This window comes from Octopus sinensis, linkage group LG2, assembly GCF_006345805.1.
Source record: "Octopus sinensis linkage group LG2, ASM634580v1, whole genome shotgun sequence".
In the NCBI taxonomy this organism is placed as follows: Eukaryota; Metazoa; Mollusca; class Cephalopoda; order Octopoda; family Octopodidae; genus Octopus; species Octopus sinensis.
In genome coordinates this window covers 108,527,107-108,540,150 of record NC_042998.1, presented here as the reverse complement: position 1 = coordinate 108,540,150, position 13,044 = coordinate 108,527,107, and the positions used below count along the sequence as shown (strand labels likewise).

The 13,044-nt window shown below is 36.2% G+C and overlaps 1 protein-coding gene across 10 annotated transcripts in view; it reads right to left on the bottom strand.

Moving 5' to 3' along the window:
* LOC115222488 overlaps positions 1–13,044 on the bottom strand; it is a 961,211-nt gene that overhangs the window by 909,568 nt on the left and 38,599 nt on the right. The gene's annotated exons all lie outside the window — the stretch shown is intronic.

Genomic DNA, 13,044 nt, shown 5'->3' with positions numbered 1-13,044 from the left:
TGAACTTTTCTGGTGTGTGCCTATACCATCTTTTTTCTGTTGTTATTCCATAATGTTGGCATAGCTTCCAATGTATGTAGGTTCCAACTCTGTCATGTCTGTGAATATATTCCTTCTTAGCCAGGACTGGGCAGCTAGAGATAATATGATTTATTGTTACTTGTCCATCTCCACATATTCTGCAGTTACTTGTAATATTTCTTTTCATTACATGTTTTTGGTAATTTCTGGTGGGGAGGCTTTGGTCTTGTGCTGCAATTAAAAATCCCTCTGTTTCTGCTTTGAGTCCTGAGCTTCTCAACCATTGCTGGGATTTTTCTTTGTCTATTTCTTTTGCGTTTAGTTTAGTCCAGTATTTACCACGAAGGGGCTTTTCTTGCCATCGTTTTATCATGGTTCGTTGCTGTTCTATTTTTAGTTTGGATTTCATTTTTTTTATAGCTTTTGTTTGTTTCTTCTTCTCTTCTTTCTTCTTCTTCTTCATGTTTATTAGGTGGTATGATTTCTTGTTTGTATTTGTCAGCTTCCTTAAATACTGAGAACAGTTTTTGTTTTGCTCGTGTTTTGCCGCTATCTGGATCAGTTTTCCTTCCTTCTGAAGTAGATATTTTTGCAGTCCTATGGTGGTTATTTTATAGTAGTTTTCCAGCTGTATAAGGCCTCTACCACCTTCTATACGTTGTATATTAGTCTTTCTATGTCAGATTTTGGGTGATGCATCCTAGATCCTGTCATTATTTTTCTTGTTTTCCTATCTATTTTGGTCAGTTCATTTCGTGTCCAGTTAAGGATATTGTAGCTGTAACTTATAACTGGACAGCTAAAGTGTTGATACCTATTATCTTGTTTTAGCATTGAGCTCTGTGTTTAGTATTGATCTAACTCGTCTATAATATTCTTTTTTTTTATTTTTCTTTTCATTTGTGTGTGTTGTGTCTTATCTAGTTCATGGATTCCTAAGTATTTGTAAGTTTGGCTTTGGTCTAATTCTTTTATTTCATTTGCTTCATCTAGTGTGATGTTGTTACTCTTAACTAGTTTTCCCTCTTTTCATGGTTACTTTGGCGTATTTTTCTAATCCAAATTTCATATCTATTTCTTTGGTAAATCCATGAACTGTCTTTAATAGTGTTTCCAGCTGTTTGTCATTTGCAGCGTATAGTTTTAGGTCATCCATATATAAAAGGTGGCTGATCGTTTTGCCGTAACATTTATATCCGCATCCAGTTCTATTTAGCATATCAGATAGAGGTGACAGTGCCAAGCAGAAAAGGAGTGGAGAGAGCGTATCTCCCTGGAATATTCCTCTTCTAATGGGGATGTCTTTGGTTTTCATGAGTCCCTCTTTTGTTTGGAGGTGTAGGACTGTTTGCCATTTATTCATAGAGTGCTCTATGAATTTTATGATTGTTGGTGCTACTTTGTTAATGGCTAGTGTTTCGAGGATCCATGTGTGGGGGATGCTATCAAATGCCTTTTTGTAGTCAATCCAGGCCATACTGAGGCCTTTTCTTCTTTCTGTGGCTGTCTTCAGTTATGGCTTTATTAATCATTAGTTGATCTTTACAGCCATATGAGCCTTTGCGGCATCCTTTCTGCTCTTCTGGGAACAGTTTGTATTCGTCCAGGTGCTTGTTCAGCCTTTGTGATATCACTGCAGTAAATGCCTTGAACATAGTAGGGAGGCAGGTTATTGGTCTGTAGTTTTCTGGTTTTTCTGTTTCATTTGATTTGGGAATTAAGATGGTTTTCCCCTTCGTGAGCCATTCAGGCATTGTCTCTGGCTCTGCTAGTACGTTGTTAAAGTTTTCAGCCAGCTTTTTGTGCATTCCTGTTAGATATTTCAACCAGAAGTTGGGGATCTTGTCATGCCAGGTGCCTTCCAGTTGCTTAGTCTTTGCAGTGCCTGGGTGACCTCTTCAGTTGTTATGGGGGTCCAAGTTTGTTCAGCCGAGATGAGTTTGTTATTTTGATACTCCTTTTTTTTGGTGGTTCGTTCGCCGACCATATTTCTCCCCAGAATTCTTCCAATTCTTCTGCCGTTGGTGCTGCAGTGACTTCTATTTTATTTTTGCCCAGTTCTTGGTAGAACGTTTTTGGGTCGGAGTTGAACTTTTTGTTCTGTTCAAAGAAGCGTTGGCGTTTCTCGTACCGGCGGATCCTTTGAGCTTTGGCAAGGATATCTTGCTTCAGCTTTTCTTTTATCTCCGGCAAATCTTTTTCTGTGGTGTTATATTTGCGGAGCATTTTTGTTCTCTTTTTGTTGCTCAGTAGCGTTGCTTGTTTGCTGTTTTCATTAAGAATCGACAGTTCTTTTCTAATTTTTTTTTTTTGTTTTGGATGTTATTTATCCACAGGGTTTGTTTGGGTGGTGGTACTCCTGTTTGGGCGGGTTTGGGTGAGTATCCAGCTTCTTTTGTGGCTGCAGTGGCTGCTGCGTATATCAAGTCATTTAGTTCAGTGATATCACTTTTTTTTGTTTCAGTGGCTAGTTCAGTGACGGCTAGGTTTATGTTGTTTATAATTGGTGTTGTTATTGCGTTTATTTTTATTCTTGGGAGGTATGGTCGGTGGTCCATTTTGAGCTCTGTGGTTTTTAGTTCTTTGATTATTTTATTTTTTATATTATCATAATCATTAGGCTCCCCGTTGTTTACATTGTGTTTGTTGGGAATGTTGCGTTTGTCTTCGTGTTTTACAGTTTCAGTGTTTATATTATTGGGCATTGTTGTGTGGCTTCTATCTACATTTTCCTGGTGTATGTTTTCTTTTAGGTGTTCTATTCTATTTCTGATGATTTTTTTTTGTGTTGAGAATGTATCTTCGTACGTTAGCTAATTTATTAGGGTTCATTGCTGTATCCAAGTCTAAATCTCTATTATTTTCCTTCCATATTTTATATGTATTGTTGTTGTATTTTCATTTTTTGGGTAGAGTACTGCTGTGAAGTATGCGTGTAAGATAGAAATGTATTCCTCGCGTGTCCATTTACGTCTTTTGGGTTTTATTTGCGGGACATGAGGTACAACGTCCGGCCCATTATTTTGACCGTCGTCATTTTCGTAGGGTACCGGTCCGTTTATTTCTGTTGTCACTTATTTCGCACGTGTAGTTTTTCGTACATTTTTTTTGTAGGTTTAATGTACGTACCGCTCGATCGATTGTTATTCTTGGGTTGAATAGTATCGATGGCATTTAATTTCTTCGTAGTTCCTTTGTACATGGTGTTTGGGGTCGGAGATGATCGTGATGTTTCACGCATTTAACATGTGTTGCGTTAGAGGTGGAGATGATATCGAGTCAAAATACATCATTTCGTTTCGAAAATAGTAATAAATTTCAATTTGTATTACTTACTCGGATACAGTCCAATTCTTTGTTAGTAAAACTTTGGCTCCATAGGATGTCCTTGTTTTCGATGTTTGTGGATAGGTTTCGGAGCTCTGAATTTTCCTTCTTACATCTTAAAAGTCCCCCGGTGTTCCTTATTATTATTATTATTATTATTATTATTATTGTTATTATTATTAATATTATTATTAATATTATTGTTAACATTATTATTATTATTATTATTATTATTATTATTATTATTATTATTATTATTACTTTTATTATTACTATTATTATTATTGTTGCTGTGTTGTTATCATTATTGTTATTATTATTATCATTATTATTATCATTATTATTAGTATTATTATTGTTGTTGTTATTATTATTATTTATTATTATTATTATATTATTATTATTATTATTATTATTATTATTATTATTATTATTATTATTATTATTATTATTATTATTATATTATTATTATTATTATTTCATATACGCTCAACAGATTGGAAAAGAAAAGCTCCTAACATCGGGCTACAACAAGTAACCTTAGATGCCAAGAACTCTCCTAAGTATTCTAGCTGCCCCTAATAACACTATTTTCTGTAGCTGCACTAAATTTGGTTTTACGCTTATTTCCTCTATCCATCTGTTCAAATTTTTAGGGATAGTTCCCAATGCACCAATAACTACTGGGATATATTTTACCCGCACATTCCATAGTCCCTATAACTCCTGGTACGTTGCTATTTTCTCTATACCTCTCACATTAACTTTTCATCACTTGGGACTGTAAAGTCAATTTCTGTCACCTTATATTGTCTTTATCGTCTACCTCTAAATCAGACCTTGAAGCTTCTATTACATTGTCAATCTGAGTGATAAAGTCCAACAACATCTTATATTTCTTACTTTTTAGTTCTTTACCAGGTTCATGTTCATGCCATTTATCCGTACGGTCAAATCCTATCTTTCCATATATCTCCTAGTGGATTACTCTCCCTCGGTTGTGATGTCTTTTCTGGTATTCTTTGTGTCAGCATGCTACATCCACATTCTATATGAGTGAAACTTTCCTTTTTCAATTTGCATAATCTACATTTGGAATCTACTTGGTTTTTGTCCATCTTGGCTTTTAGTTTTTATCCAATAAGTCCTTAATGTTTGACCTTGTGCAGCTACTAACAAACATTCTGTCTCTATTTTCCGCCTTCCTTTCTGAAACCACAACCATGTCTCATTACTATTTCTTGCAGCTATCTTTGGGAATATACCATACAATGCCTTCTCTTTGCCAGTCAGATGACTTTTTTCTGGTTTTTAACTTCATTTGGCTCTTTAGTTTCTCTATGTCCCATGTGACTGTAACAGTTCTTAATAAACTTCCTTTACTATTACTTACAGAGAAGGTGGTTATATCTACTCTAGCTAACTCCACGCAGTCTTCTACTGACAGTAGCCCTCTTCCACCTTCCTTTCTAGGAAAATATAATCTTACTACTCCTGTCCTTAGGTGGAGTCCTCTATTCATATTGAATTCCTTCCCAGTTCTTCTGTCTAGCTTATCTAATTCAGATGTGGTAAACTCTACGAAAGCTGTTGTGTATCTAAGTAACGACACTGCTCAAGTGTTTGCAGCCGTCACTAGATCCGGATCATTTAACTTTGACTTCTTTAGCTTCCTCACCCTTCTGATGTACTTCTCAATTTTTGTTTTCATTTCTATAAGTAGCCTGTCAGATTCTAATACTTCTAGATATTTATAACCCTCTCATTCTTTCAATGATTTTAATTTCTAGCCATCTGGTAATTTATGCCCTCACTGTCGACTACCTGTCCCTTTTTTCCCGACTAATATTGCACACTTTTTTAGGCCAAATTTCATGCCTATATATTTGCAGAAGAGTCTTACAGTTTGTATTAAGGAATCTATCACTTTTTCATCCTTACCAAAAAGCTTCTGATCAACCATGTAGAGCAAATGATTAATTTTTCCTTTACTATTTATGAACTGATACCCTTACTTTGCTTTCCTTAATACTAAACTGAGTGGGGTTAAACACAAGACAAATATTCAAGGGGATAACGAGACTCTTTGGAAAATTCCTCTCTTGATATTAACTTTCCCTAATGCTGTGTCGCCTGAGTAGAGATTTACTTTCCATTTCTTCATGCTAAAGCTATTTAATTCTCTAATGTTGTCTGCAATACTGAATATACTCAAACATTCACTTACCCACGTGTGTGAGATTATGTTATAAGTTTTCTTATATGTTATCCATGTTATTGTCATAGGCTTTTTTATAATTTATCCATTCTATTATTATTATTATTATTATTATTATTATTATTATTAATAATAATAATAATAATAATATAATAATAATAATAATAATAATAATAATAATAATAATAATAATAATATTATTATTATTAACGTATGGTCCACAGAGAACTGCAGATATGCAGGTTAGTTGAAGCACCCAACACCTTTCCAGCCTGAACTTTCAAAAAGCTGATTGGAAGGTATTCAGAAAGAGGTCATAGAACAAAACTGGTCTACAAGTCTCTCTACAAAATATATTGATATAAAACTACGGAAATTTATGCCAATCATGCATGACATATGCAGTAATTTTGCGCGAGAGAGAATGACAAACCAAAAGAAAAAACATAACACCCAGAGATAAGAAGATTCCAATGAGACGATTAGCAAATATCTCAAACCGTTTAAGTGGGCCAGTAAAGGATAGCGAAAAATCTCAAGCAAACACTGCTTGAGATTGAAAGTAGGCTAAACACTCCCATGAGTGCAGTAAAGGAAGCTAGTGCTGTAAAAAAGGTAAAACCAAATCCTAAAGTCTTATATAGATTTGCAAAAGAGTATGCTTCACTACGGCACAAGATAGGGCCACTGTTCGAAGAAAATGACTCACCAATTGCAGACCTCTGAGGATAAGTGAAATACTGAAAATACAATACAAAAGTATTTTCACAACTCCGCTGTAGCACTTGCAAGCAGATATACCTGATAACTTCTTTTGCGATACCGCTCTACACAAAGAGGTGGCAATTATTAATAATATCAACATAGAGGAAACTTGCAATATCAGCCAGTGATGAAATAAGCTTAGACTCAGCCACATGTCTTGAAGGATTTCCAACAATCCTCCTGAAGAAATGCAAAGGGGCTCTAACAAGACCACTACAGAACTTCTTTTAAAGCTTCCTCGCTACTGGGTGATTTCCCAGCAAGTTAAAGGAAGGCATAACATGTTCTGTCGATAAAGGAGGTGGCAGGTGGGATGCTACGAAGTTTAGGCCTGTCTCTCTAGCTTCCCATGTCAGCAAAGTCATGGAACGCATTGTCAAGAGGAAATTGATCGCATTCTTGGAGGTTAATAACTTACTCCCTAACACCCAGCATAGCTTCTGCTCAGGAAGAATCTGCCTTATACAGCTTCTGCAGTAATATGACTGGATGTTGAAACAACTAATGAATCACCCGAACGTGGATATGGTATATCTTGATTTTGCAAAGGCCTTTGATTATATTGATCACTGGACGATATGTCAGAAGCTACGGAGACTTGGCATAGTCATAAAACTGGGAGAGTGATTATACGACTTCTTAAATTGGAGGTGACAGACAATAGGGAGGGTCTTCTCCAAGGAAACAGTAGTAGGGAGAGACTCAGAGAACTGTATTGGGACCGCTGCTGTTTATTGTGGCTCTTTCGGACATGTTAACAGTCACACTTACTAGTTATACCGACGATACGAAATAGTACATGGAGCCAATGAACCTACTGATGCTAATCTTCTACAAATGCCATATATAAACAGGCTGAAGAAAGCAACAAGCATTTTAACGCAGGGAAATTCCAAACCATGGCCAAAAGGAGTAGCAATCCCATTGAGAAGTACGGTACGAGATGTGGGGATCGATATGAGTAATAACGTCTCGTTTCACATGGAATTCACCAAGATAGTGCCATTGTGAGAACTTTCAAAACAAGAGACCAGGAAACTCTGGTAGTTCTATGGAAGACATTTTTATTCAGCCGTCTAGACTACTGCTATCAATTGTGGTCATTCCACAGTGTCAGATTAATAGACGCTGAGGCAGTTCAGCGATGCTAAACCGGGAAGATTACACTAATGGAACGGCTGAGCTACTGGGATAGACTGAAAGAACTACAACTCTACTCCCTGGAGCGAAGACAGGAGAAATATGCAGTGATATATGTATAGAAGATCCTAGGTTGACGGGACTAAACTTTGTCTTCGAGAGTTTTACCATTCCTCGTACTGGACGTCACTGCACTGTTCGAAAAGTTCCAGCTATCCCATTCATAGTGAGGACTTTGTATTTCAATAGCTTCGGTTTCAAGAGCCCATGCCAAAACACATGAGGGATTTTCACGGAGTACAGGTAGATGTTTTCGAGAAACAACTTGACCTCCTACTGTTCAAAGTCCCAGATGAACCTACAACACGGCAAGAAACTCAAAAGAGGGCAACAATGTCAAATCCCCTTCTTCATAAAAATCCAGAATTCATAAGAATGGCTATGGAAAAGTTGGCTACAGAGGCGGTGCTCCAGCATGGCCTCTGTAGCAACCTTTGGGTTGAAACGCATAAAAGAATAGAACAATTTACAAAAAATCATTTACTGTAGAAATTCTGTTATTTATATTATCTTGGAACAATGTGCTTTTCAATTCATATACAGAGAGTAAGTAGAAAATGTTACTGGAGTAAAACAAAGAAGAAATCTTCATATTCATTTGAAACCTGGCGGAATCGAAATGTAGCAACTTTATATCTCGTATAAATGCAATGTCTTAAGACTAACTGAAAATTGAGTTAACAACGACCGGTCCAATCTCATTTTTTGCTATAAGTGAAAGCTATTGAAAGAAAGCAAACAGATTGCATGAGTTGCTGATCAAAAAGACAGAAACAGCTTTTAGCTTCGTTAATAATCCGAGTGCATGACAAAGAGGGTTCTTGCTCTTATTTATTCAATAAGCACGTCGTATAAGCTCAAGTTAGTCCTTATCGAGCAGACTTATGAGTAAAAGTATTCCAAAAGTAACCATCTTGTATTTTTCATATTCTTTTCTAAAAATGGCAGTAATTTGAGGAAGATTTGACTGCTAAAGTAACGAGTCGTGCGGCCATGCAGGGAATCTCTCGTTGGTTCATGAGGTAAAGGTTTTGAGTTAATGGTGCTAAGATTACGTGGGCCCTGATAGTGAGTTCATAGCAGCAGCATCTACAACTGATTTAGGCTCCTAGTGATTACTGCAGTTGAATTAATACTTTATAGCAAGTCTAGTAGCTTCACACTATTTTGTTTATATTACAAACAATAGTGTAAATGTGTAGCTTCTGAAATTATATTACATGAATACCTTTTTGCTCATATGCTTTTTCCATTAATACTGACTTTGGTTCCGGATCGGTAAGCCATAAACATGACAGTTTTAGAATTATGACTGACTGAAACACAGTAATCATTTGCGCCATCAAAATTGTATGCAATAATCTGTCAGAATCAAAGTACGGTAAATCGATCTTTTTAAGATTAGCTAAAGTAAGAGAAGACAAAAACCGATTCCTCTGTGGCCGAGGTCTGTATTGAAAGAGATAAAGTGAAAGGAATATTGTGAAAAGGACAGACAATGGAGCAGGTCTAAGTTTCCTTTGTATAACTAATGCAAGGCTGAAATGGATCGCACTTTCTTTGATCCAATCAAAAACTGCACAACAGCAATTTTGTCATAAGTGTTTAGATGAGTGTTCTTTATCTGTTTTTGTGTGGTGAATCTGAGTATGAAATTAGACTTTTATTCTATTAATCTTAGTTATCTCTGCTATCAATTCTGGTCATTTAACGTAACCGGGTGAAAAATACATACATACATACATACATACATATACACTTCTAATATAAGGATAACAATTTTCAAAAAATATTCTATCACTGGCCAGCATATTAAAATACCTTTCAAGGGGAAAATTTAAACAACTAGAAAAGCACTCGGAGAGCGCAGACCTGCACCAAGCAGCTCATTTCCACCTCAGATCACACCGCTCCTGTCACCATTATAACCACCGATACTATTTTATCCTTCTCCCATACTTATCTTGACCATCGTCATCATCAACACTGTCTCTGCTTTCACCACAATCACCGTCAAAACTACGATCACGACAATCAGTTTCTTTACACTGTTGAAAATCCATTGTCCGATACTCATGGGATCGAGATTGTTGCAGATTTTTGATTTTTCTAATTTCGGAGTTCTTTATAAAAAAAATTGCATCTACAAAACGGAACAGTTTGTGGATAGAAACCAGGTCTAAACACATTAGCTTATAGGCATATTCTGAATGTAGTTCTATATAAATCTTTAATAATTTTTTTTATACTTAAGACCATCAGAAATGTTAAGATATCAGTCTTTATCCACGTTATCATGCTTTGATTAAAAGGTTACAGCATTGATTAAATTACTTAGATAAGTTTGGCAGAAGTTGACTCAGGCGATGTCTAATTTAAAACCACCAACTGGAAGAGATACACAGTCACCTCTGGGGAACCGTAGCCCATTCAAGCAGAGGGTTATTGTTTTCAGAGACATATCTGGGTGTGGGTGATTTATCTGGTATTTGTTGGGGGTAATCATCTTGGGATCGTTGGAATGCCGTCAAGTCACTTTCCTCCTTTATGTGTGTCTGGTACGATGTTGAAGAGAGCAGGGCCAATTGAGGTGAAATAGTTGTCATAGTGTTGTGATACGACACGAACATTTCTGTAGTGGATGGATGGCACGGGGGCCAAGTTTCGGACGAATTTTAAATATGGGTAATGTTGATGGAATATTTTCCACGTCATACAAAAGATATAGAGCTCACAGCGGCGGTGGACTTTTTGAGTCGATCCCAATAGTCAAGGCTTGTCATTTAATCCTCCGCCGACCTCCGCCAAGCAGTTCATTTTAGGATTACTAATAGAGAAACGAAAAATAAATTTTGGAATCAGCAACGCCACCGTAGGCTACGTGGAAACGATGAACGTGTTTTCAGGGAGATAATCAAAGAACGTAACATTGTAATACTTCATGTAAAGTAGATATAACAAATGAAAAATCCTTCAAGAATCCATAAAAATTCCCGCATCACTACCAAAATTTAATCATCTGTTCTTTGTATCATTACTTTTCCTGCAAGTTTCATCAAATACCGTTCACAACTTTTTGAGTTATTTTGGACACAGACAGACAGACGGACAAACCAACGCCGATGAAAACATAATCTCCTTCCTTGGCGGAGTTAATTATAAATAAGGGCAAAAGAAAACATTTTTCTATGCCAATATGCTGAAAAATAGATCTTAAACCGTCTAACCACATACAATATTTTTCACTTGAATGTATATATATTTATATATATATATATATATATATATATATATTTATATATGTATGCATGTATGTATGTATATACACATATATATGTATGTATGTATGTACGTATGTATAACTTTGATAACTTATGTATGTTTCCACCAAAGATTGGTCCACGCCACGTCTAACTTCATAGTACCACTTGATAGGATTTGCTAAATCCTTTTTAAATCAAGTTTTGTGGTATCATGGTCTATTCGAATAGAGAGTTCTTTTTTGAGTGAGCTGTATCCAGGTATACGTTGCTTATCTGGTATTCCTTGAAGAAATTTGTCCAGATTGCGTTTAAAGGTGATGGAATCCTTTTCCTCTTTGGTCTGTTTTGGGACAATGTTAGATAGGGCAGGACTTGTTCAGGAAAAGAAATTGTGTTGTAGTGTACTTATGTGTTGTGATCCTGAATTGGGTAAGAGACGCACAGCCTGTGATCCTAGCCTTGGATGAATTCTGAAACTAATATTGAGGTCGTTTGGGCAATGCTGGTGGTATATTCTCCACATCGTGCAAATGATGTTTCGATCACTGCCGCGCTGGAGAGAATAGAACTTCAAGGTTTTAAGCGGTCCCAGTAATCGAGATCAGTCATGCCCTTAATTCTTTTAGTGAATGCCCTCTGGGGTGAATGTTTTGTTTTTGAATAGGGAGAATGGTGCCAGCAATAATCGATGTGTGGCTGTACAAAGGAGAAAAGAGGAATGATGACACTTTGTTCTCTAGATTGGAAGGTACTTAGGATCCAGGAGCTCATCCTACCTGCTATATCAAACTTATTGTTGATGTGGACACGTCAGCAGGTCTCTGATATAATTAGATTTTGTTAGTAGTTCCCCTGAAGGAAGAGAGTATGGTCGTTTTAGCATAGTCTTTCTTCCAAAATGCATCAGTTCAAATTTTCCCTCGTTCAGTTGCATTTTGGTTTTGTTTGCCTATTGACTTACAGCATTTAGTTCAGACTTGAGTTCAGTTCGGTCTTCTTCGTTGATAATATTTTGTAGCTTGGAGTTTTTATGACGCTTGAGATGTCGTTTATATAGACTATAAACAGAAACGAGTTCAAGACAGTTCTTTGAAGGACACTACTGGTGAGATTTGCTGGGCTTGAGTGGATTCCTCCGATCACCGCGTGTTGTGTTCTGTTCTCCAGGAAATACTCAATCCAGTATAGTAGTTTTCCACAGATTCCAGCATTTAACAATTTTAACAGTAGGATATAGTGGTCGACTCTGTTGAAGATATATGACATCAGAGTTCGAACCTGTTACCAAGGCTTTAAGGACATACATACATACTTACATACCTACATATACACACACTCACACACACACACACACACACACACACACACACATATATATATATATATATATATATATTATATATATATATATATATTATATATAGTGACAATTTACAAAAAATAAAGACGAAGACGGGTGTGTAACCAACAAATAGATGTATTAGTTTAACGCTGGGTAAGTGAGAAAGTCTTTTACGTTTCGAGCCTACGCTCTTCGACACAAAGGAACACAGAAAGAAACAGGGAGAGAAAATAAAAAAAATTAGTGGCTAACGATCTACCATGTCGAATGCCGGACAGAGGGGTCACACAGGAGAGCTTGGAAGAAAGGGATGAAAATATCCAATCTTTTACTTGGGCAAGTGTCTTCTACTATAGCCTCGGACCGACCAAAACCTTGTCAGTGGATTTGGTAGACGGAAACTGAAAAAAGCCCGTCGTATATATATATATTGTTGTATTTAGGAATGGTCATTTTGCCAGTTTAGCCAATAAAAACACACGCACTATATATTTTCGTGTTACTTTGCTTCAGCGTTATTCATTTTTTACATTAATCTTAATCTTATTTCGGCCTTATATATATATATATATATATATATATATATATATATATATGTATGTATGTATGTATGTATGTATGTATGTATGTATGTATGTATGTATGTATGTATGTGTTTGTGTCTGTGTTTGTCCCCTAACATCGCTTGACAATCGATGCTGGTGTGTTTACGTCCCGTAACTTAGCAGTTCGGCAAAAGAGACTGATAGAAAAGTACTAGTCTTACAAAGAATAGGTCCTGGGGTCGATTTTCTCGACTAAAGGCGGTGCTCCAGCATGGCCGCAGTCAAATGACTGAAATAAGTAAAAGAGTAAAAGAGAGTAAAGAGAGTAAGAGTAACAATATAATATAATAAATTTTAAATACA